At 34.5% G+C, this 22,692-nt stretch overlaps 1 protein-coding gene and 1 pseudogene across 1 annotated transcript in view; one reads left to right on the top strand and one right to left on the bottom strand.

The window, feature by feature from the left end:
• The window catches only part of ARL15 (ADP ribosylation factor like GTPase 15), a 424,189-nt gene that overhangs the window by 188,945 nt on the left and 212,552 nt on the right, over nt 1-22,692 (bottom strand). The window lies entirely within an intron of this gene.
• LOC100966621 lies at nt 179-924 on the top strand (annotated as a pseudogene).

Raw genomic sequence — 22,692 nt, 5'->3', positions numbered from 1 at the left:
AAAATGATAGAAAATGGGAAATAAAGAAATAAAAGAGAACCTGCAGGAGTGAATTAAACAAACTAGAACAAAGAGAAGTATACACATAGTACTTCAAAACCAAATTACAAAGAAAAAAAAATAATAAGCTATTTGGCCATTGAAAACAAGCCTCTTTCCTCTTTTTCTGGCTGGAACCATGGAGGGTGTCGAAGAGAAGAAAAAGAAGGTTCCTGCTGTGCCAGAAACCCTTAAGAAGAAGCAAAAGAATTTCGCAGAGCTGAAGATCAAGCGTCTGAGAAAGAAATGTGCCCAAAAGATGCTTCGAAAGGCAAGGAGGAAGCTTATCTATGAAAAAGCTAAGCATTATCATAAAGAATACAGGCAGATGTACAGAACTGAGATTCGGATGGCTAGGATGGCAAGAAAAGCTGGCAACTTCTAGGTACCTGCAGAACCCAAATTGGCATTTGTCATCAGGATCAGAGGTATCAATGGTGTGAGTCCAAAGGTCCGAAAGGTGTTGCAGCTGCTTCGCCTTCGCCAGATCTTCAATGGAACTTTTGTTAAGCTCAACAAGGCTTCCATTAACATGCTGAGGATTGTAGAACCATATATTGCATGGGGGTACCCAAATCTGAAGTCAGTAAATGAGCTAATCTACAAGCGTGGTTATGGCAAAATCAATAAGAAATGAATTGCATTGACTGATAACAGTTTGATTGCACGATCTCTTGGTAAATATGGCATCATCTGCATGGAGGATCTGATTCATGAGATCTATACTGTTGGAAAACGCTTCAAAGAAGCAAATAACTTCTTGTGGCCATTCAAGTTATCATCTCCATGGGGGGAATGAAGAAAAAGACAACCTATTTTGTAGAAGGTGGAGATGCTGGTAACAGGGAAGACCAAATCAATAGGCTTATTAGAAGAATGAACTAAGGTATCTGCCCTGATTGTTTTTGTAATCTGGTCAGTTAATAAACAGTGACTGCTTTCAGATTGGAAAAAAAAAAAAAAAGAAAACAAGCCTCTTCCCTTCCTTGCCCTACTGTCTTGTGTGAAAATGATTTTTCTCAGCTTGTTCAGAGATCAAGCAGCCCTGATGAAACCATTGAGGAAACAACCACTCCTGATGCAAAAGGCCTGAGAATTTTAATCTACTCCTGTCAGGAAGCTTCCTGAGGGCATGACTGGCTATTTACATGAAGCCCTGCAGAGTCCTTTTCATACTTTAAGTGCTCTAGGTACATTTGTGAATTAAATTCTTCAATAGTCCTCTTTTCCAGTCATCCTGAGAATCAAATAGCTTATTAAGGAAAATAAAAAGTCCAAATATTTTGGAAGCTAATTTTGTAGCAACAAATTAGCTACATATTGGGCTATAGCAAAAAAAAAAAAAAAAAGCATTTATCTATAAATTCATAAATATCCTGCAGCAAACCTACATATTGGCCTACAGCAAAGTATTTGCTGGGAACAGAGTAGATCCTAAAGGTGATTTCAGACAAAGTGCAATAAATGTCACCAAAGAGCAGCTCTCCATATGAAGAGCGTGACTCCATATGATTGCCTTGAAATCAGCTACTCAGAAAGAAGTAATTTGGTAGAGTGATGTAATGCTATTTAAAGTGCTCTACAAAGGTAAGCAAGTAGCCATTTTCCTAGTTTCAGCTCCAGCATTCCCTCCAGGAAGCCTACTGTGAGTCCATAATGGTTTTTGCCAAATAAACTCAAAGCCCCATTAATATTTAGAAAATAATTACAATCTACCCTTGTGGCATCTATTAACGTTTCTTTAATCGTGTTTTGTCTCTCCAATTAGACTGTAAGTTAATTAAGTATAAAAAAATTTCAGACATTTCCTTTGTAGCCATCACACTTAACACTATACTAGGGTGATTAAATATTAGATAATAAATTTAGGTAATTTACCACATTAATAGGTTACTATTAAGTAGAAAAAAATCACATAATCCTCCCTACAATTATGGAAAAAGCATTTGATAAATTTCCTCATTCATTCATAATAAAATTTTTCTCATAAAAGAAAAGGCTTTCTTTTATCAATTTTTTTCATCAGTTATCAGATTAAAAGCATTTATCTATAAATTCATAAATATCCTGCAGTAAACATCATACTTAAAGGAAAAATGTTCAAAGTACTCTTTTCACAAGCCAGAGAGGGATGGAAACACTGCTGTCACCAAAACTACTCAAAATCATCCTGGAGATACTAGTCAATGTAGGAAGATAAGAAAAAAATAATAGAAGTAAAACATGAAAAGCAAGAAACTTTCATCAGCTGGTAAAATTAAGACATGCTGAAAAACCATAGAATATACAAACAAATCATAAGGATTAAAAGTCTAGTAAGTTTTCTGGCTACAAAAACATACAAATGTAAATTTCTTGTATTTTTATAGTAAGAATCAGTTAGAAAATGTCACATTATGCACAAAGATTGGCGAAATTTAAAAAGCTAGATAATACCATATACTAGCAAGGGTATAGGCAAATGGGAACTCTTATTTTCTCTGAAAAACTTCTTGGTAGAACCTAATGAGATTGTATATACATGTACCCTGTACCTCTTTTCATTCTTAGGTACATACCACTGAGAAATGGTTGTTATGTACACAAAGGAAATAACCCAAATGTCCATCAACAGTAGAATGAATAAATCAATCATGATACATTCAACATGATGGAACATACACTTGGAGCAATGAAGATGGATGACCCACAGCCTCAGAGATGAACATAGATGCATCTGAAAAAGACAGTCATGAACAGAATAAAAAACCATAGAAGAATATATTTCGTAAAATCTGCAATTTACGAAGAGTGCAAGACAGATCAGCTATTACATATATTATTTGGAGATGTATACATAGGCAGCAGACGTATAAAAAGCAAGAAAACAGGGAATATAAAATTCAAGACTGGTTACTTCTGGGTCAGGCTGTAGGGGATGCAGACAGGATCAATGAGGCGGTGGTGGTGTTCTATTTCTTCATGTGGATAGGGCAGAAACTGCCATTTATTTTAATACTACTCTTTCAACTACATATTTCAATGACATTTTATACTTTTGATACATTTCATAAGAAAGAAGGGAGAGAAACAGAGAGGAAAGGAAGGAGGGAGGAAAGGAAGAAAAAAAGAGGGGTAATTATAAAATCCTTGAAATGCCAAGGAACGTAAGTCTGCCACGGTACCTTCTTCTGAATGAAATACCTATGCTTCTGCAAACACCACTGTAGCAAGATGTGTGCCACACAAACGCAGGAGGTTAGAACATGACAGCCCACTCAGGGCTGAGATGACACTCCTTTCACTAAAATGAATGTCATTTGTTATGATGCAGATGTTTTATGGCTGAAAGGCATATAACTGAAAATACTGGTATTTTCTTATTTGAAAAACAAGAGTTTCACTAGATTAAGTTTCCTCTAAAATTTTTAAGTACTAGGTTGAAAACCAGAAGAATCTACTTTTACATTTTTTTGGTTATTTCCAATAAACCAAGAGCATGTATCAGACCATGGGGGATATTTTTTCTTCCACACTTTAGAAATCTGAAAGGTACTACTTATATGTATGGACATCAACCCCAAATAGATTTAAATCCAAACCATGTTACTGAGAGGCAAAAAGGCAATTAAAGCACCAACACTCCTGAGATCAGCCAAACAGACTTTTGGCAAATGCTAATATAAATGTTTTCATAACCTATGTTTTTTAAGGTCACTATTCAAATTTCATAGTTACACATATCACCATTTTCAGAGACTTATTTCTCAGGTCTTGAAGGGCTGGAGTCTGCTACTCAAACATGAGGTCAGTAGAGAAGTTTTAAGCTTGGAAATCTCCTATAGTGTTATTGCACTATACTCATATCTGCACATGCAGTGAGGGAAGGTGGGGCATGGGGAAGATGAGGAAAACAGATCCAGAGACTGTCTGCAAAGCATCTGTTCCAGCAACCCAGTTGTGGGCCTTCTCCTGAACCAGTGAAACTCCATCTGGTGTGGAAAGCTAACTGTTCCCCAGGTGGTGTGCCCACCTGTCAACTGACAGTTGGGCTCGTGCCACTGAGAATAAGGGCAGACACATTTTGGCACAGGCCTTTGGAGCATTTCTTTGACTTAATGGCTGAGACTTGAGATGAAGAGATGAGGAAACACAGAAAAAAAAAAAGTGCAATGGGCCCTGCTGGTCCCAGGCATCAGCTAGGGAATCTAGGTCACGCCTAGAACAGGCGTCTGATGGGGAATGCCACAGAGGGCGTAGAGTGGCAGGGAATGTTGCCAGCCTCTCCCTTTCTGGGCTTGCCAGCCCTTGGCAAGGATTCTGGAAAACGAGACATCCCAAGTCAGACGCATTTCCGCACATTCCTTTCCCTCCCCCTGCCTCTAGCTACTTTTGTGTGGCTAATGGACAGATAGCAGAAGCTTAAAATATAAATAAATAAATAAAACTAGGATATGTAATCTATGTTTATCACCAGATGTTTAGGTTTAAAATACACTTTTAAAAAGTCTCTTTGTAAAACTCTGTGCTATGTATTTATTCCAAATGATGTCCAAAATTTGGGGGTTTTGTTTTAGGACACAGCCTTGCTCTGTCATCCAGCCTAGAGTACGGAGGCATCATCATAGCTCACTGCAACTTCCAATTCCTGGGCTCAACCAATCCTCCTGCATCAGCCTTCCTAGTAGCTGGAACTATAGGTGTATGCCATCACGTCTAGCTAATTTTTCTATTTTTGTTGTAAAGATAGGGGTCTCACTATTGCCCAGGCTGGTTTTGAACTCCTGGGCTCAAGAAATCCTCCTGTCACAGCCCCCCCCTCCCCCAAGTATTAGGAATAAGCATGAACTACCGTGTTCAGCCTGCTGTCCAAAATCTCTTTTGTAATTCATTTGGCTTTAGAATCAGATGACATATCATGGTCAATATCTTCAATGATGATGATGTTTGGTTCCAAAGAGTAAGTTTTATTTATCAGAACTATGGAAGCAGGTGCTTAATTAACACATATTAAATAAAAGAATGAATGGATATATGCGAAACACACATCCATAGTTCTTAGTTAAATTCCTAATTGAATGGGCAGCAAAGCATGTTGGTGGGTGGCCAATATATTTTTATTAAAAAAAAAAACAACAACACAAAAACCCCGCAAAAGTTTTTTTATATGACTCATATGCCAAAACCCAGACCATCTCAATGGAGGAAAGGAGACATTGCTGAAATAGCCAGACAGCCTTTCAAGGTGATCTTGGATGTAGAGATTATCAACCTTTTAATCATTACATCATTGCTTATAGGATTTATATCCGTGTGCTCCATGTTTTCTCTGTCCACTAGCCCTAAGGTTATCAAGGCACTAGGCTGCCCTTTCCCCTACTGGGCTGGAGTCCAGAGATATCTCTGACTGGTTCTCAGACATAACGCCGCCAGTCCAAAGATTCCTTAGGCCTATCTTTATTTTGTCAAATCCTATAACAAAATGAATTTTCAAACCCAGGTATACATGTATTTTTTTGTTTTGGAAAATAAGGACCCAAATTATATCATTTCCTCTTATAACACTTTTTTCCTGCAAAGGTAATACATCATCAATTTTAAAAGTCTCAGTGCTGAAAAGACGACAGCATTCATCTACTTCTGGTTCATCTCTTTAGAAAGTCTTATTCCTTCATAGTTACTTCCCATACACATACACACATATTACAGGCACATTGACATGCAGACACATAAAGGAAGTATTCATAAAGGATGAGTGATGGACAAACACAAAGCCGTGCTTTGATGTTAAAGATGCAGCTCTTCAGTGTTGAGAAAGACATGTAATTGAATTCTTGGTAATCACTGAGAATAGTGTCTATTGTTGAACATAGAGTGCTCACAGAAGGCTTGTCTAGGGAGTTGACTCTGTTCTAAGGTGAATTCTCCATAACTCAACTCAAACATGAAAGACAGCCTGGCAATGAGTCAAATGCCCAGGCCAGAGTGTTCTGTGGATCCTGTGGGGTCACTCAAGAGACCAAACAAGGCACCCTATACTTGGCCTAACGTGAACTGAGAAACTTGGGCAGCATTTGGCCCCAGGGTGAGGCTGTGCAGAGCCTGTTCATGCTCCCTGCACATACTTTGGTGCACACTCAGCACCTCTCCATTTGATTATTATCTTTCCCTAATAAAGAGTGAGCATTTTAGTAGATGTTCTGATCCTCAGAATGCAGAGGCAGAGCGTACGGGTGAATTGTACTCACTAAAGACTGATTTGGGTTATCAAACTTCTTTTCAAATAGGAAAATAATCTCTGGAAAATGCACAAAAATGATTTTAGCTTACTCTTGTCTCTCCTAAGTACCAATATTACAAAATACTTAAATGACTATGCTATTGGTAGTGGGAAGTTTAGTATGAAACCTGATGAATATCAAGAGTCTGCTATAAAAACACATTATCTCAAATATAATTTATACAGATGCACACATGCTGTTTTTAAAAATCCACATTCTTAAGTGCAGATGTGTTTTCAGTGTGGTCTCAGAGGGAAGGTTTCTATACAGGGTTTAGTCTGTGAAACAATTAGAGAAACAGATGAAAGGCATTTCAGATGATTCCCCCAGAGACACAATGGTTCTCAAGACTCAAAGCTTGTATGCCCTACTGGGCTAGTAGATACATTTTTTGACATTTACCACCTGCTTAGCAAATGTCATACCAGTGAATCTTGACAGTCACCACATTTCTGACTTCCTAGACTAGATCATGTCTTGTTTTATAAGGTTTTTATTTAGATCTCCTTAAAAATTGCATTTTCCCAATATACTAAATGTAGTTCCAATCTTAAAAAGAAAACAAAAAACCTTCTTACTATTTACTTCTTATCAGAAATATAGATTATGTTTTAATATGATATTAAAGATTGTTTATTCAGGAATAAAACACGAAAATTCTCAACTAAGTTCCAACATGGTACAAAAATAAACAGTAATGAAATAGAGACAATACAAAGATTAGATAATAGCAACAAAAAGGCAGTAGGGCATATCACATAGGTACTTTAAATATCTATTACCATTTTCTCTTAAATGTCCTAATATTTAAAGTATTTTTAGAAATGCTTAATTAATAATTCATTCCCATCATCTAAATTGTTCATTCCATCCCTCTTTAGAAGTGAATTACCATCACTTTGCTCTAAAGCAAATGATTTTGAAAACTATCCATTGGAATGATGCACAACGAGAGGAACTTGGTCTCTAATGCTCTGTGCTATATCCAAGGGCACAGCGCACTGCTTGGCCTCCCATAAGCACTGCATAAATTTGCTTATCTGAGGAATATTTACTAAGCATTTACTGTGTGTAAGGAGCTGCTCTAGGCACCTATGAATACACACAAATCAAAACAGAGCCTTGAACAATCAACATTTGCTGACTTGATAAAAGGTATATAAGCTTCCTTCTTAAAAAGAACATTAAATGTTTCTGAAACACACATAGTACAACTGTATGATTGAAAAAAGACAAGAGTGGTAATGAAGTCAATACTCAAAATCCTTCTGAGAGCTAAGATATATTTTCTAATGTCTCTATCCTTCAGTGGGCCTACAACATTCTAAAGAATAAGGAGAAGAATTTAGGAATCCACTGCCATTTTGAGGTCAGATGAGCTGTTCTAAAATCCTAGACGCAGGTGGCTCATGACTGGAATCCCAGCATTCTGAGAAGCAAAGGTGGGAGGATCACTTGAGGTCAGGGGTTTGAGACCAGCAAGACTCTGTCTCTACTAAAAGCAGAAAACTTAGCTGGGTGTGGCTACATGTGCCTGTGGTCTCAACTTCTTAGGAGGCTGAGACAGGAGGATGGCTTGAGCCCAGAAGTTCAAGGTTACACTAAGTTATGATCATGCCACTGTACTCTAAGTGACACAGTGAGTTTTGTCTCAAAAAATAAATAAATCTAATTTTAAGAATAAATAAAATAAAATCCCAGACTATCTTTCCTCTATCATATGTTATTTGGGTGGTAGAGGGCCTGTATTTAATTAAAGGAACTAAAAAAGGGCAACTATTATCTAATGCAAAGATTGCCTTTTTAACTCTTATGATGGTTACTTGTTTCTCATTCAAGCACTAGAAGGTTGACATTTAGAAGATTTATAGTTCTCTTTAGAATGGCTAGCAATTACCAAAATATGGCATGTTGTTTTATATGCCTTTTTTTTTTAACTGTTTACTCTGCCCTCAAAGACCCATTAGTACTTTTCCTCTCCCTTCTCGTCTCTCTTAAATTGATGAATGAACAAACACATAAATAAATGGAGTCTGAGAACTGCAAGAGGCTGGTTACCGCCAGGAAAGCTTAGGGAGGAAGATGGGTGTTTACAGAAATGGCCTTAGGTGTCACTAAGATCTCTAATGAAGTCTTGTGTTATTTCTAAAAACAAAATGGACAGAACAGTAAGTTAAGCCCAAATCAGAAGGCTTTCTCCCGCAATTACTAGAATACAATAGCCACTGTGTTTCACAAATACATAAAAAACACACTTGGCTTCGTTTCTCAATATATTACTTTAATTTCAATTGAGCTCATTTGTAAAAAAAAAGAAAACAGGTCCATCTACAAATTGGCAGCTGGGGCTTGTCCATGTAGCACACGCACACACACAAAATTAAATTATATTTTTAAAATAAAATACAATGTTTTTGTCATTTTTGAAAAAAATTCAGAGATTGTTCTGGTGGAGTGAAAAAAATATATGATTTGAAGTCCAAAGACTCAGGTTGAGGTCACTAGTTTGATTTTGCATAATTTTTTACTTCATTTACGTAGCCCTGTGGTCTTTCAGTTATAAATGGGTAATTCTGTATTCTCAGTATAGTTGAGAGAATTAACCTGATATAATGTATGTGAAACATACTTTCCACGGTGCACATGATAGTTCATATTAATTCCAGACCCTCCTCTGTGCTCCCATAGTACTCTTTACATACTTCCATGGCAGTTACCTTAATGTACTGTAAGTAACTATTACGGTATATGTAGGTACCTCAAGAGAAGGGGCCATCTTACTTGTTTCTGCACCACCTAGTGCAAAGCTTGGCACACAGTGAGTGTGCAAAACATATTGGTTGAGAGAATGAACACAAGTTGCTCTTCTTAATAAATAAAAAATTTAAAACATTGAAGTATGCTTCAAATTCTGAACCAAGGTATTTTTTATCTTTGGAAAAATCTCTTTGGCCAAGTCTTGGATAAGTAGGCCTATCTACAAACAAGACAGTTTCTATAGACAAATCTTCACATACTGGTCACTATATGAGGCTTAAATTTGGGCTATTTAAACAAATAATGGACAAAATTCTCTTTAACACAGATAAAACACCTGAATCAGAACTGTAGGGCAGCCAGTCCATCATCTAGGCAGTCTTATTGCACAAATAAAACACTTAAGCTTCTGTATCATTTATAGCCCTAAACCAAGAATTATCCATGGAGCTTCAGGTAACTAATGTCTATCACAACCAACCAATAACAATGCCATTTGTTTAGACTTCCACTATTATCTCAAACACAAGGTTTTACATGTTATCTGTCTGCCTCCCTATCTACCAACATTCCTACCTACCTGCCCTTCCTAACTAAAATTGAGAAGCTGGAACTTTAATTCTACAGGGAGATAGCTTTTATTTTCTAGTCTTATAAATATGAAAGTCAAATTAAAGGATTGTGACCAACAACTGTAAAATTTTTTTATGGCATATAAACTCCAAATAGGTTCCTACATTAACATTTAAGCTGGACAACATGCTATAGGAACTTGGTTATTTTTTGGTAAGCTGTCTATTCTCTTAAAAGGTATAAACAACAAACCTTGCTGAAGTCTGAGGTGGAGGAAAGACAGACTTTAAAACCTAACTTGGTTTTACCGATTAACATTCAGATTGTACTCTATAGTGAGGACACACAAAAGCACGTGTGTACATTCACACACATAAACTTCAGTGCTGGTGTGCAGGGACAAGCTTAAGAGCCACTTCCAGTTATGAGGATATGAATTCACAAACACATTCATCTAGCATTTCCCAATGGAAAGCATGGGCACCTCATTAAGGGTCGAACGTAGGGCACAAAAAAGTGCAACGACCTTGCTCAGTTTGGCTTGTCTTTCACATCCAAGCTCCTTGTAAAACAGGCCAACCATGACAGGATGTTTAAAACTTGCAGCATTAAAAAAGAATCTAGGGTCACATAATTATTTCATAAATATATGTAAGACCAAGGAAAGTTTGATGCTACTTGGTTTCCTGCAATACAAAGGTGAGTTAAAACCAACTTTGGAATTAATAGCTTTTGGAGATCTGAAAACTTTCTAATATCAGGATTTTCAACTCTGCAATTTAACAACAACCCTGCTGTTGGCCTTTCCTGACCTGTTGTGAAGTAAATCAGGCAAACTAATGTGGGCTAACAAGTCTTTTTCACACTGTTCGATCCCCCTGCCTTTCCTCTGCAGACATTGCCTTTCTCCCACTCTGTCTCACCATCCTCCGTCAAAGCACACAAAATGGCCACTGTAACCCTGCTTCACTGCTCATTAGATCACAGGGTAGTCAAGTGGAACTGCCATGGTTCCCAAAGGAGAGCTATACTTCAAAAATCTGTCCATGTCAAATGAAGAAAAAAACCCTGAGCGTGGGGTCACTCAGATCAATGATCAAAAGAAACTGAGAATGAAGGGGAAAAAAGCACACCCTCGTTTTTGTTAAAAACACACACAGGTCTGATTTATTATAAGGAATACAGACATACGATGGAGTTCCTCCTCTTATGGTGTTTTCATTCTTTAACTCAGTAAATTGTTTCAATCGTGTCTTGTTAGTTGTTAAATTTCAGACTTTTGGAAAGTCTGCAACTAATCCTTAAAATTTCTCAAAAAGAAAACCCACTCCAGGAAATCCATTTTTAAGGTGGACTCTTAAATGTTTCTAAAAACACTTGAGAAGCAATAAAAGTAATATAAAGTAATCCACTTTTAATGCTTAGGAAGATTCTGTTTAAATCTCAAAGTAAGAATGGGTGTGATATGCACTCTAAATAACCCAAGTAACCTCTTAGGCCTTCAAAGAGAAGAAAGTCTGTCAATCACATCATGAGAACACCCAAGTGACATGCTATAAAAGGCAGATCCCTGGTTTTGGGAAGGCCACAGATAATCTTATAGGTAGGTCCGTACCTTGTTCGATTGTCTCCTCCATTGTTATGCTTTTCAAATATAAGATTCTAGACTTCTTTTATACATTTTAAAAAAGATAATGCTACTAATTTAACAGTACTGCAAAGCTGACACATTAGAAATTAAGCCAGAATGACATAACTAGAAGATCTTAAAAAATAAATCAAATTTCACAAGTGAAAAACATCAAAAGATCTGATTTACTGGCTTCTTTACAACTAAAGAGCAAATAACATTTTATTGGCTAATGATAAAAAAAGTTTTGACAAGAATATAATATATACAAAAGTAAAATAAATAACATCAATTGCTTATAATTTAATCTAATACAATTTATAAGGGTATGATAAAGTCTTCATTGCTTTTTTTTTTCTTTTCTTTAAATTTTCTTTTTATATTTGAAATTCATTCTTCAAACATATTGTGTCTAAATTCAATTTCTCTTTTCTGTTCACTTTTGTATGTTTAACAAGCACTCATGTGGCACTTACTCTATACCTGGCACTGTCATAAATGCCTTATGGAACATTAACCCATTTAATCCTCATAACTGGCTTGGCACCTGTGGCTCAAGTGGCTAAGGTGCCAGCCACATACACCTGAGGTGGTGGGTTCGAATCCAGCCTGGGCCTGCCAAACAACAATGACAGCTGCAACCAAAAAATAGCAGGGTGTTGTGGTGGGTGCCTGTGGTCCCTGCTACTTGGGAGGCAGAGGCAGGAGACTCGCTTAAGCCCAAGAATTGGAGGTTGCTGTGAGCTGTAATGCCACAGCACTCTACCCAGGGGGGACAGCTTGAGGCTCTGTCTCAAAATAATAATAATAATAATCTTATAACCACCCTGTTACCATGAGGTTGTTATAATAAAGAGGGAAGAAAATGGTGACCAACACTTAATACTGGTTGAGTACTCTCTATGTGCTAAGTCCTCCTCTAATCCTGACCATTCACCAGAAGGTAGGTTCTAGGATTTGTCCCATTTTACAGATTAGGAAACAGATTTAACTGTTAGCCCTATATTATTCAGATGGCCAAATGTAAGAAAGATATAAATCCAGAAGGTATGACTTCAAAGTCTTCTTGTTTGTCACCTCCAAACCCAAAGTATGACATTATCCACTGAGTTAAAACTTCTGTATATCCTACAACCTAGTAACTCCAGTTTTGTAAGTGCACACTTGAAAAATGCTAGCATGCCCAGGGAAGATGTACAAAGGTATTCCTCAACAGCTTTGTTTATAATCACGGAAATCTAGAGACAACCTCAACGTTTATCAAATAAGGGGATGCGCAAATAAAATTATGTCAAAATCATGTTCAGGAACATAATGTATCAGTGAAAATAAATGAACTAGATTTACATGTATCATAGAAACTCAATAATATAAAGAAAAAAGCACAACATAAAAAATATCAGGTACCACTTATGTAAATTTTTATCACATAAACTGTTGTTGTATATTATTTAGAGACAAATTGTGTATGTAGTAAAAGTATGAAAATGTGGGTTGGGCAAGATAGATACCATTTCAACATATTACATGCTTCTAAAAAAGGAATAACATTGTGAAAAACAGAGAGGCAGGAAAAGGAAGAAATATAAATGCAACTTTAATGATGTCTTTAAAAAAAAGATCAGAAACAAACATGATAGAATGTTAACATCTGGTAAATCCAGGTAAGGGGCAGCTGGGTTTGTCTATTATATTATTTTCTGTACTAATCTGTACATTTGAAATTTTTCAAAATGAAAACAACAATAAACAGAGAAGGACTATTGAGATGTACAAGGACTATCTGGAAAGTATCTAGCCATACAACACGAAAAATAGTATTAATAGTGACTGGATACTTTCTGGACAGCCCTCATATGTCCTCATTTAATCACAAGCAAATCTTTCCTATGAAATTTGAGTACACGGTTCCTCTAAGGCTCCATCCTTCATTTGACTCAATGAACTGCTTAAAAATCACACCATTTTAACAAGTTGGAGATTAAATTGTTCAATTTTCTTCAAATTATTATAATGCCTTACTGCCAGTATTTTAAGAATATCATCCTTTAAAAAATTAATATATAGTCCATATTTCGTTATGTTGCTAAGCAAAATTCATTAAGTTGGTGTTTCTAACATTTTCGCATTCAAAGTTTGGTAATAAAGTAGTCTGGCTAAAGACGGAAGTGTTTCTAACATTTTCACATTCAAAGTTTGGTAATGAAGTAGACTGGCTAAAGACTGATAGTTGTAAATTAGAGCTGAACAGGGCACATGAGTAGTAAAGTGAAAGACTGTATACTTTCTTTGTATTTTCTTTCAATTGTACCATGTTTTTTTGTTAAACATTCAGATTATTAAAATAAAAGTGATATTTAAAGATTATGTAATCTTGTACAGAGATCCAAATAAAAACAATAGAAATATATTTTCTATGGGATGTTAGTCATATAATCTTAAGTGACAGAGAACAGATCAAGTAATTTCAACTACAATTCTTTATAAACTTATACATATTTGTGAACAAAGTGAGTTGGAGAAAAGTTGTTATTCTAAAAATAATTCCAGCAAAAGTAAATCCAGGAATTACAGGCTTCTCTTTTGCTTTAATATCTTAAAAACACCACATGAAATGGTGTTTTTACAACATTAAATAGTACACATTTTTCAGTTCACCCTTACTATGGTTAACAATCATATGACAAACTTTTGATTAACTAGAATCTGAACAAGAACAAGTAATACAAGAACCAGAATTTTAAATTCCAAAAAGAATTAGAATTTTGTATTCCAGTTAACAGATGAAACTACAAAATCACAGACTCACATTAAATCAGTGGTTCTCAACCTTCCTAATGCCGCAATGTATTTTCATTGTTACAAAGGGGTCGCGACCCACAGGTTGAGAACCACTGTTTTACCAAAAAGCAATGTCTAAGACTTTGGAGTTAGTACTATATACTTTCTGCATCCACACGGCTAGAACTAAAAACTACAATGGAACTACAACATTCAGAATCATTAAAGAGAGATGATTTCCTTAGAGCAGAAAACTGTGCTAACACAATTTAAATGACTTAATGACATGAAAAGAAAACAAAGAGTTTCTGGTAAAGTATAGAAGAGATAGCTGTAGCAGTCAAAAGTTTCTGTGAACAGTAACTGGCCATTGCTCAAGCAACTTCATGTTTTAACTTAAAGTCTGTTTTCTCTTTTTCACTTAAAAAAGAAGCTTGATTTGCTTGTTAATATATAAACCATTGCAAAGCCAACGTTAATTAAGGAAAAAAATCTCAGGAAGATATCAAGATTTAAGCTTAAGAAAAACATCAAGTTTAATTTTTTAAAAAAAATAGAAAATTGGTATGCTATAGTCCCAAACTATAGTATGGGACTATAGAAACTCATATTTCTACATTTATATCTATTCACACATTTAAATAATTCAAATATTTAGACTTGCCTCTCTAACAAATTTGATGAGTACCACTTTAAATGAAACTGTATCAGGACAGAATAAAATATAAACCTTACATATAATTTGAAAAGGTGTTCTTTCTTAAGAATTTGTGTGCTGCCTAATGTGCCCAATGTGAGGTGTTCAGAACGCCCCCTGGGTGAAGGGCCCCAACTACAACTTGAACTTTATCTTAGAATTGAAAACAATGGAACCTAAACATTTGTCCCCTCATATTAATCTGAAATAAAATAAATAAACAAAGATATGTAGGCAGTTAAAAAAAAAAAGAATTTGTGTGTTTTTATGTTTTGGAAAATCAGGGCATATGTCTGGATACAATAATTTGCTTTCCAATAACAACAACAACAGTAATAACAATACTATTAGTATATAGAAATCGTACCTTTATCGCAAGATCTTTTTTGGTCTATTTTTCAGGATCCCGCTAATGATTATTCAATCTTCCCTTCAACGAAATATGCTAAAGCATGATGAGAGAACTTTTCTTTTATATAGCACAGTTAACAACTGTAATTCTTCAACCAGCTGTTCTCTAAGGCTTTCCCTGCCAAGCTCTTATTTTCATTATTTCTTTGTTCTCCCTGTCTAAACTGTACACAAGTTACCCAGATTTTCCATTTTGGCCCCTTTGTGAAGCCCTTATTTTGGCTTCACAAATAATTACTCACAACCACAGTCTAAAAATAAATAATACATTACAAAGTCTACATGTTAAAATTATATTTTTCTACGCACTCTCCAAATTATTTTACAGTTCATACATAGAACCATCTTCTCATAAGGCTCAGGTGGTTTCTCATTTATAAAAGTGATTCCAGTTACTTTGTGCAGCCACTTGCCATCTAAACATCTTTAATTAGCATTCTTTTAAACCCCATTAATCTTATAAGTTTCAGGTATGGCATGAACAAGTTCAATCTCTGTACACTGTTCTTGGGACAACTCCATCCAGACACCTAAACATGTTAAATTATAAGCCTAAATAAAACAAAATGAAACCCTACTTGACTCTTCTCCTTTGTGACTCAGTAGGAATATTTTTTGATGAAAAATTTGTGTGCGTACAGATTTAGATTTTAGAATTTCTAAAATCTAATGGCAATTCCCATTTCATTATCGGATACTGTGATTTCAAACACATCCAAGACCCTAACAGGCCCAGTCAGGTGAAAATTATGTGGTACCTTAAAATAAAATGCTGCTTTCCTTCACTAGATCTTTGTAGAACATCTTTTTGGTACTAAAAGTCTGTATCATAGCTTCATTTGAAACTACTAGATAACCATGTCCTCAAGATATAAATATTCAAAGTAGTTATGTGAATATTTAAATAGTACGTCATGGTTCAAGTATGAAATTCTACATAAAGAGATATTACTAAAAAACAAACAAACAAACAAACAAAAAAAGACGTAGATACCAGTAAACAAAAGAGAAAGGAGAATCTATAGGCAAATTACTCAAGTGTGGATTAGATCCTTTCCAGCAGAGCCCATGTGTACAAGAGTAGCGGCTTGTAAGCTTCGCCCAGCCTATCATATGTACCACTGCACATATTGAGTCTGCTGTTTTTATGAAAGGCACTGCAATTCATAGGTAAAGAAAGAAATAATGGCAAGGAGAGAACGCCTGACTTTAAGTAGCAGAGTATTCTATTCATCTCAAAAGATGGAAGCAGGTATCTTTCATGACATGTTTTTGTTCTTAGAGGAAGAAGGGTAAAAATATGTGATTGCCCTATTTGTGCTAACACAGCAGAGCTTTTCAAAGTCACCGCCAGAAATGGACTGGTTTTCTTACCTGCTTTTTCCATGCTTTAAGTTAAGGATGTCTGCCTCATTGTAAACCTTGCTGGTTCCCCCAGTCTGGCTTTGCTGTGATTACTGGTCAAAACCTTTAATTACAGTATATAGTTTGTGCAGCTGCCTGGAAATTGGTCTCAGGGTCAGTGGCTCTTCCCGTTCCCCTCTTTCCATTCTTTTGAAGCAATATTGCTGAACTGAAGGCATTGTTCCAGCTTTCTGGTGTGCCCTGTCTGGGGCACATTATGAATAGCTTTGCAATCACTCCAGCAATTGGTTCTTCAACAGCCTTTAGGTTGTCAATTGTAATTCATTGGCTCCAGCCACCTTTTCTCTTTTCATTTTCTTAAGGTCTTTTATTACTTAATTTGCAATAATATTAGGGAATGTCTTCTTCAGACATGTCACTAATGCCTTACTGATTATGAGGCTGGGGGTACATTTGACTTTCACACATTTGCCTATTAAGATGTTTTAATTTTTTTTTTCATCTCTGTGACTTGTGATGCCAATCTTTGCAGTATCTTTCAAAGAATTTTGCTTACACCTGACGTCTTCTCTCTAAAGATTTAAAGAATCGTCTTTAAAATATTCTCATTGGGATTAACTTATGTAGCTATTTTTATAACTTCCCAATGATATAATTTCTCATTTTTGTAATAAAAAATTAAGCTTTCATATTTTCTTCTCATAATTATGCTCTATTCTATTTTAATGTATAAAAATCACAGTTTTGAGCTTTATACAATTCAGAAATAGTTAACTAAGAGAGAAAGGTTTTTGACTAGAAATCAATGCCTATGAATTCAGAACCTTTTTAGAAGACCTACATTTCCTCCTCCTCAGACATCTTTTTATAGATTATAGAAGAAAACATTCAAACTATTCAAAATGAGTCCTGATGCTTCTGCATTATAGAATCAATAGAAACTTTGTCTTTTATTTTAAGGAGAAAGAACAAATATATCTCTTGACCTACTAAGGAAAAAAAAAAAAAACCTTTGGTGTACTATGTCTCAGATTCTTAGTTCTGGATAAAATCCAGCAGATTAACCCCTCTCATTAGTCTCAGCTCTCCTAGAGCAACCAAGGGTATTTTTAAGCAGACACTATGTAATAATAGTAATGATAATAATTATCATAATGATAATAACTAACGCTTATTGTGCTTTTTATCTTCAAAGCACCTTGCTGACATTAACTTTGTGTCTATTTTCAAATTAATTTAACTCAACAAATGTTATATTAACTTTGTAAGCTATGGAATGTATAGTGGCTGACTACTTTTCTTGTGCAAATAAGAAATAAATAAAAGCAACTAAAGTCCAAGAAAATGGTATCTTAAACTTTTACCTCAAAATCAGCCATTGTGTTTGCTGAATGAGGAGCCATGAAATACTAATTTTTATAAAATATAAAATTTGAAATCCATATATTAAGTGTGAAGTTTATCATTATAACCACTCAAATATATATTGCTTTGAAAAGGACCAAAGGAGCCAAATATTATTTAGACAGAATAAGTTTCTAATGTCAATCGTTAGCATTTACTATATTATAAAATTTTTAAGTATGTGAATAAAAGTGTTAAATGAAAGGATTTTTAAAAATCCTTTTAAGTTTCACGAATATAATAAATGATTTTATTAACTAAAAGGCTACATTAGTTTTTATCAAGTGGAGTTCATTACTTTAAAACCATCTCGATTATGTTGAGAGCTTCATTACATACAATTCTCTGAGTGAAAAATATAAACAGTAAAAAAGTTTCCAATTCTAGCAAATGAAATGAAATAGAAGTTAAAATACAGGCAATTAATAAAGTAATATTATTCTATATGCCTAAATATAAGCAGTTAAGAAAAGAATATTATTCAGTCAAGATGTTTTGCCACTCTCTATGAGGGATTTTGGGAAAGAAATTGTAACCTGACACGGGATTAAACAATATTTAACTAACTCTCTTAGTTAACTATTTCTGAATTGTATAAAGCTTAAAGGTCCTCATGGGACAAACATAAGTACATAAAATTAAACATTCATAAATATGATGATTAACAGATTAAAGTTTTTTAAAACTACATATTCACATGATTAGAGGTAGTGAAGATTCATGGAAGATGCGGTTCCTGTGCAATAGTCAAAAATCAAGTCTGGTGTAGAAGAAAAGATAGAAATTCAGGGATAGAAATAGATGGAGTTGGAGTAAGCAAACAACAGAGCAGTAAGGAAATCTGGACAGAGCTGATGGCATGAAGTCAGCAAGAAAGCATGTGTAGTATAATGTGAAGGTGGTCACTCTTTCAAACAGCTATCGCTGTCCTTCTACTGTGATGAATTGGTTCCAGGATCTCCGGGGGATACTAAAATGCAAGGATGCCCAAGATCCTGATATACAATTGCATACGGTTTGCATATAAACTAGGCATATCCTCCTATATACTTTAAATCATTTCTAGATTACTTTTAATACCCATTACAAAGTAAATGCTATGTAAAAGTTGTTCTGGGAACAATGACAGGAAAAAGTCTGTATATGTTCAGCACAGATGAAATTTTTTTCCAAATATTTTCGACCTGTAGTTTGTTGAGTCCATGAATGTGCAACTCACGGATATAGAGGGCTGACTGTATGCTGAGCACAGAGACTTAAAAAAGCCATAATTCCTGTACTTCAAGGAGCTTACAGTCTTCAGGGGTAGATAGAAAAGTTAATAGGCAAAGTTCTAATATTATGACTTGGATAAGCCCAGAGTGCTGTGAGAAATCAGAATGGGGCACATAACTCAGACAGGGGTGTTCAAAAAGACTTTTTATGTGGTTTTCTTATAGGAATAGAAATAGTGATAAACATTAATGAGAGAAAAAAGGAATTCGATTGTAAATCACATTAACATACAAGATCTGTGGACCTTTATTTGATTCTAGAATTAGGGTGTTGTTTTTTTTTTTAACATATATCATGAAAAATTGATAGGAAGTTTGTTCTTTCTGGTTTGTGTTGAGAAATATGGAGAAAGAGTTTGGGGATATGAACTATCAGGAAGCTCTAAGCAGCACTGCAGAGGCAGAAGTGGGAGAATAGGACAACGAAAATGTCTTGATAAGAAAAATGAGAATTGAAAGAAGTTTCAAAATTTTCTAACTTTACATAAATTGAAGATATGCATGTGACTGAATAAAGGAAGACACTAGAAAGGAAGAGGATTTTATAATAGAACATAAATTATATTTTGGACGGGCACTTTCATACTTTGAAATGTATTACTTTGTTATCCTATGTAAATAATCTGCGTGATAAAATGAACCATTCTTCTGTAATGTACTTCTTAATGGAAATCTTACTAGTTTTGGGTAGACATGGCACATTCTCATCATATTGCCCCATTTGTAAAGAAAACACAGGAATACAGAGGGAAGTGGTGAGATCATGATGGCTACAAGTAGAACCAAGGCAATCAAGTATAGAAATTAACTTTCTTTAAAAGTACATATAAAAAGAAAAAAAATAATGGATATGCAATAAATACAGTATTCTGTCTGTCTTCATACTACTCTGAGCTTAAAAGATGTTCTTTGCACACTTATGATAATGTCATTTTTGTAACTAATGAATGATTACTAATTCAGCTTTTCTTATAGGTTAGTAAACATTTTCAGAAGATAACCAAATCATTCAGTGGAAAATGGACTTCCAAACCCTCTAATTATTTCCCCAGATTTAATCCTAACAGTGTGGAGTACATCTGTAAGGAATGAACAAAAATTTGTATTTCTCATATCATTTTAGAATAAGCATACATCTCATCAGGGAGTTTTCAAACTGCTCACACCATAGGTATGGATACTGCTCCATGTGAAGTCAAATCAGTATTCTAAAATAGTGCCAAAAAGTCAGTCAAGATACTTGGAGCATTCTTAAGATTTAAAATATATGACACTTTCAAATGATTGTTTTACAAACACACACACATTTCTCTCTATATGTAGAATGTAATATGAAATTAAATTAAGTATTTCAAATGATTTAAATACTGCATTTCATTTTTCAATCAAATGTTTATCATGTTAAATCCGACAAGATATTCACTACTTTATAGAACCACCAAAAAACATGACCTGTAAACATGCAATATAAATATAAAATTAAAAAATTTAAAGTAGATTATTTAGAGACACATTGTCTGAAAATTTCAATCTGTCAAAATCCTTTCTGATCCTCTGTAAAAAGAAAAAAAGGTATAAATAATCGTCTATATGGAAGACGTGATTATAAGTAAATATGATAACTAAATACCATAAAAATATACTAGTACCCTTGTCTGGAAGATACCTACATACTTAAAAGTAAGAACTAAATAAACTACTCATGACAGAATACTGAATGTACTGTTCAAAAAATCTAAATATTTATAACAAAAATAAAAACATCGTTTAAAAAAGCTAGTAATGTTTATATTATAAAAATACTTACAAATACTCTTCTTACATTTATATTCTATTCTTTTCACATTTACATTTTATTCGTTTCAAAACATGAAGTTTTACGCACATCACAACAAACTAAATCACAATTGCGTGAAAATCGAGAGATCACAAATTTTAACTTTAATATGGACCCCCTAATTTAGAAGCTGTATTTTTCTGAGCTACAACTAATGAGCCATGAATCCAACAGAGTCACTCGACCTTATAATTCTGCTTCAAAAATGTGTTTCACAGTTTTCATAATTCTTAATTAAGATTTAGTTGAATGGAAAATATTCAGCAAATAGTTAACACTGTATTTTGATCTACTATTTCTGACAAAGTTAAATACTTTTAGATTAAGAACATAGATAAATATCAAATGAGACTGCTCAAAATGTGGGCTATTTCTTTCATTGTTAAGAAAATGTGTCATTTATAAGACACAGCAATGCCCAATGCAACAAAAATAAGATTTTAGAAGCCAGAAGGTAAAACAATCACAATCAGCAACTGTGTAGAGGGAAAATAGATTATATTTATTGGCTACTATATCAACTTAACTTCTCATAAAATCTTCCTGATCTATTAAATAACTTCAGAACTGAAGTATGCTCTCCCATGGGAGTTGTAAAACAAATTAGATACAATTACAATTCAGTACAAATAAAAAAAAACTACCCCTAAGATTTCTCTTATTTTATAACTTTATTATTTTAATTACACCAGTATTTTCCCTGTTCTATAAAGTGAGCCACTTGACATAATTATAGATTTTTCTAGCATGTTTTCTATAGAGAAAAATAGTTGATATGCGTAAATTCTGGAAAACTGTGGTAACTACACCTCCCCAAAGTGAATACAACAAACATCTGTTGCGAGAATTGCTTGGCTTTCAGACAGTATGTAAAGGGTGTTCTTTTTCCCAGTGATTCGTCACTTTTTTTAACGCTTATTTGTTAAAAAAAATGTTTCCTCTATCAGTTCTCAAGACATAAAATCTCAAAATTCTGGTTAAGTTAAACACAGGTCATTACCAGGTATATTAGAAAGGAAAAATATGCAATGTACAAGACTCCACTTGCTTCTGAAAAGGCTAGAAAATAACTGGGCATGTTGCCCTCTGTCTGTGGGTTATACAGTAATTTAAACCACTGTCTTTATTTCTTAACTCTGCTCGACACAAACGCAGGAACACTTATAGTAGGGGATTAAATGTATAACTTCCTAATGATTTTTACCCTCTGTTGGAATCCCTTTGATAATTCAGCTTTCTCCTTTGGATTTCACAGGCTTCTAAAGTCAACGATATCCTGATATCCTCATTGACCATTAAGTGAGTTCATAAAGTTGTATTCTGGTAACAGAATAAATAATTGCACATTTTCTGCATTAAGGACATAATGTAATAAGTTCCAATAAAAGTCTCCTTGTCTTTCCTTAACAGCATCAAAGTTCAGGGCTTATTGGTAAACTTGGATGCAATACATCTTCCTTGATTCTGAAAGAACAGACTTTTGCCTAAAATTCCCAATATTTTGCAAAATAACATCTTTTTAACTTTGGAAATTCCATAAAACAAACAAATTAGCAGATGCAAATGAATAAGAATGCTTAATGGCAATAGAGCACAGAGCTTGCGATATGTTTACAAAAGGAAGAATAAATGACCACGTCTAAATATATTGCAAGTAACGTGTG

This window comes from Otolemur garnettii, unplaced genomic scaffold (genome assembly GCF_000181295.1).
Source record: "Otolemur garnettii isolate 467f Iridium unplaced genomic scaffold, OtoGar3 scaffold00005, whole genome shotgun sequence".
NCBI classification, from domain to species: Eukaryota; Metazoa; Chordata; class Mammalia; order Primates; family Galagidae; genus Otolemur; species Otolemur garnettii.
This window is presented reverse-complemented; position numbering and strand designations above follow the sequence as displayed.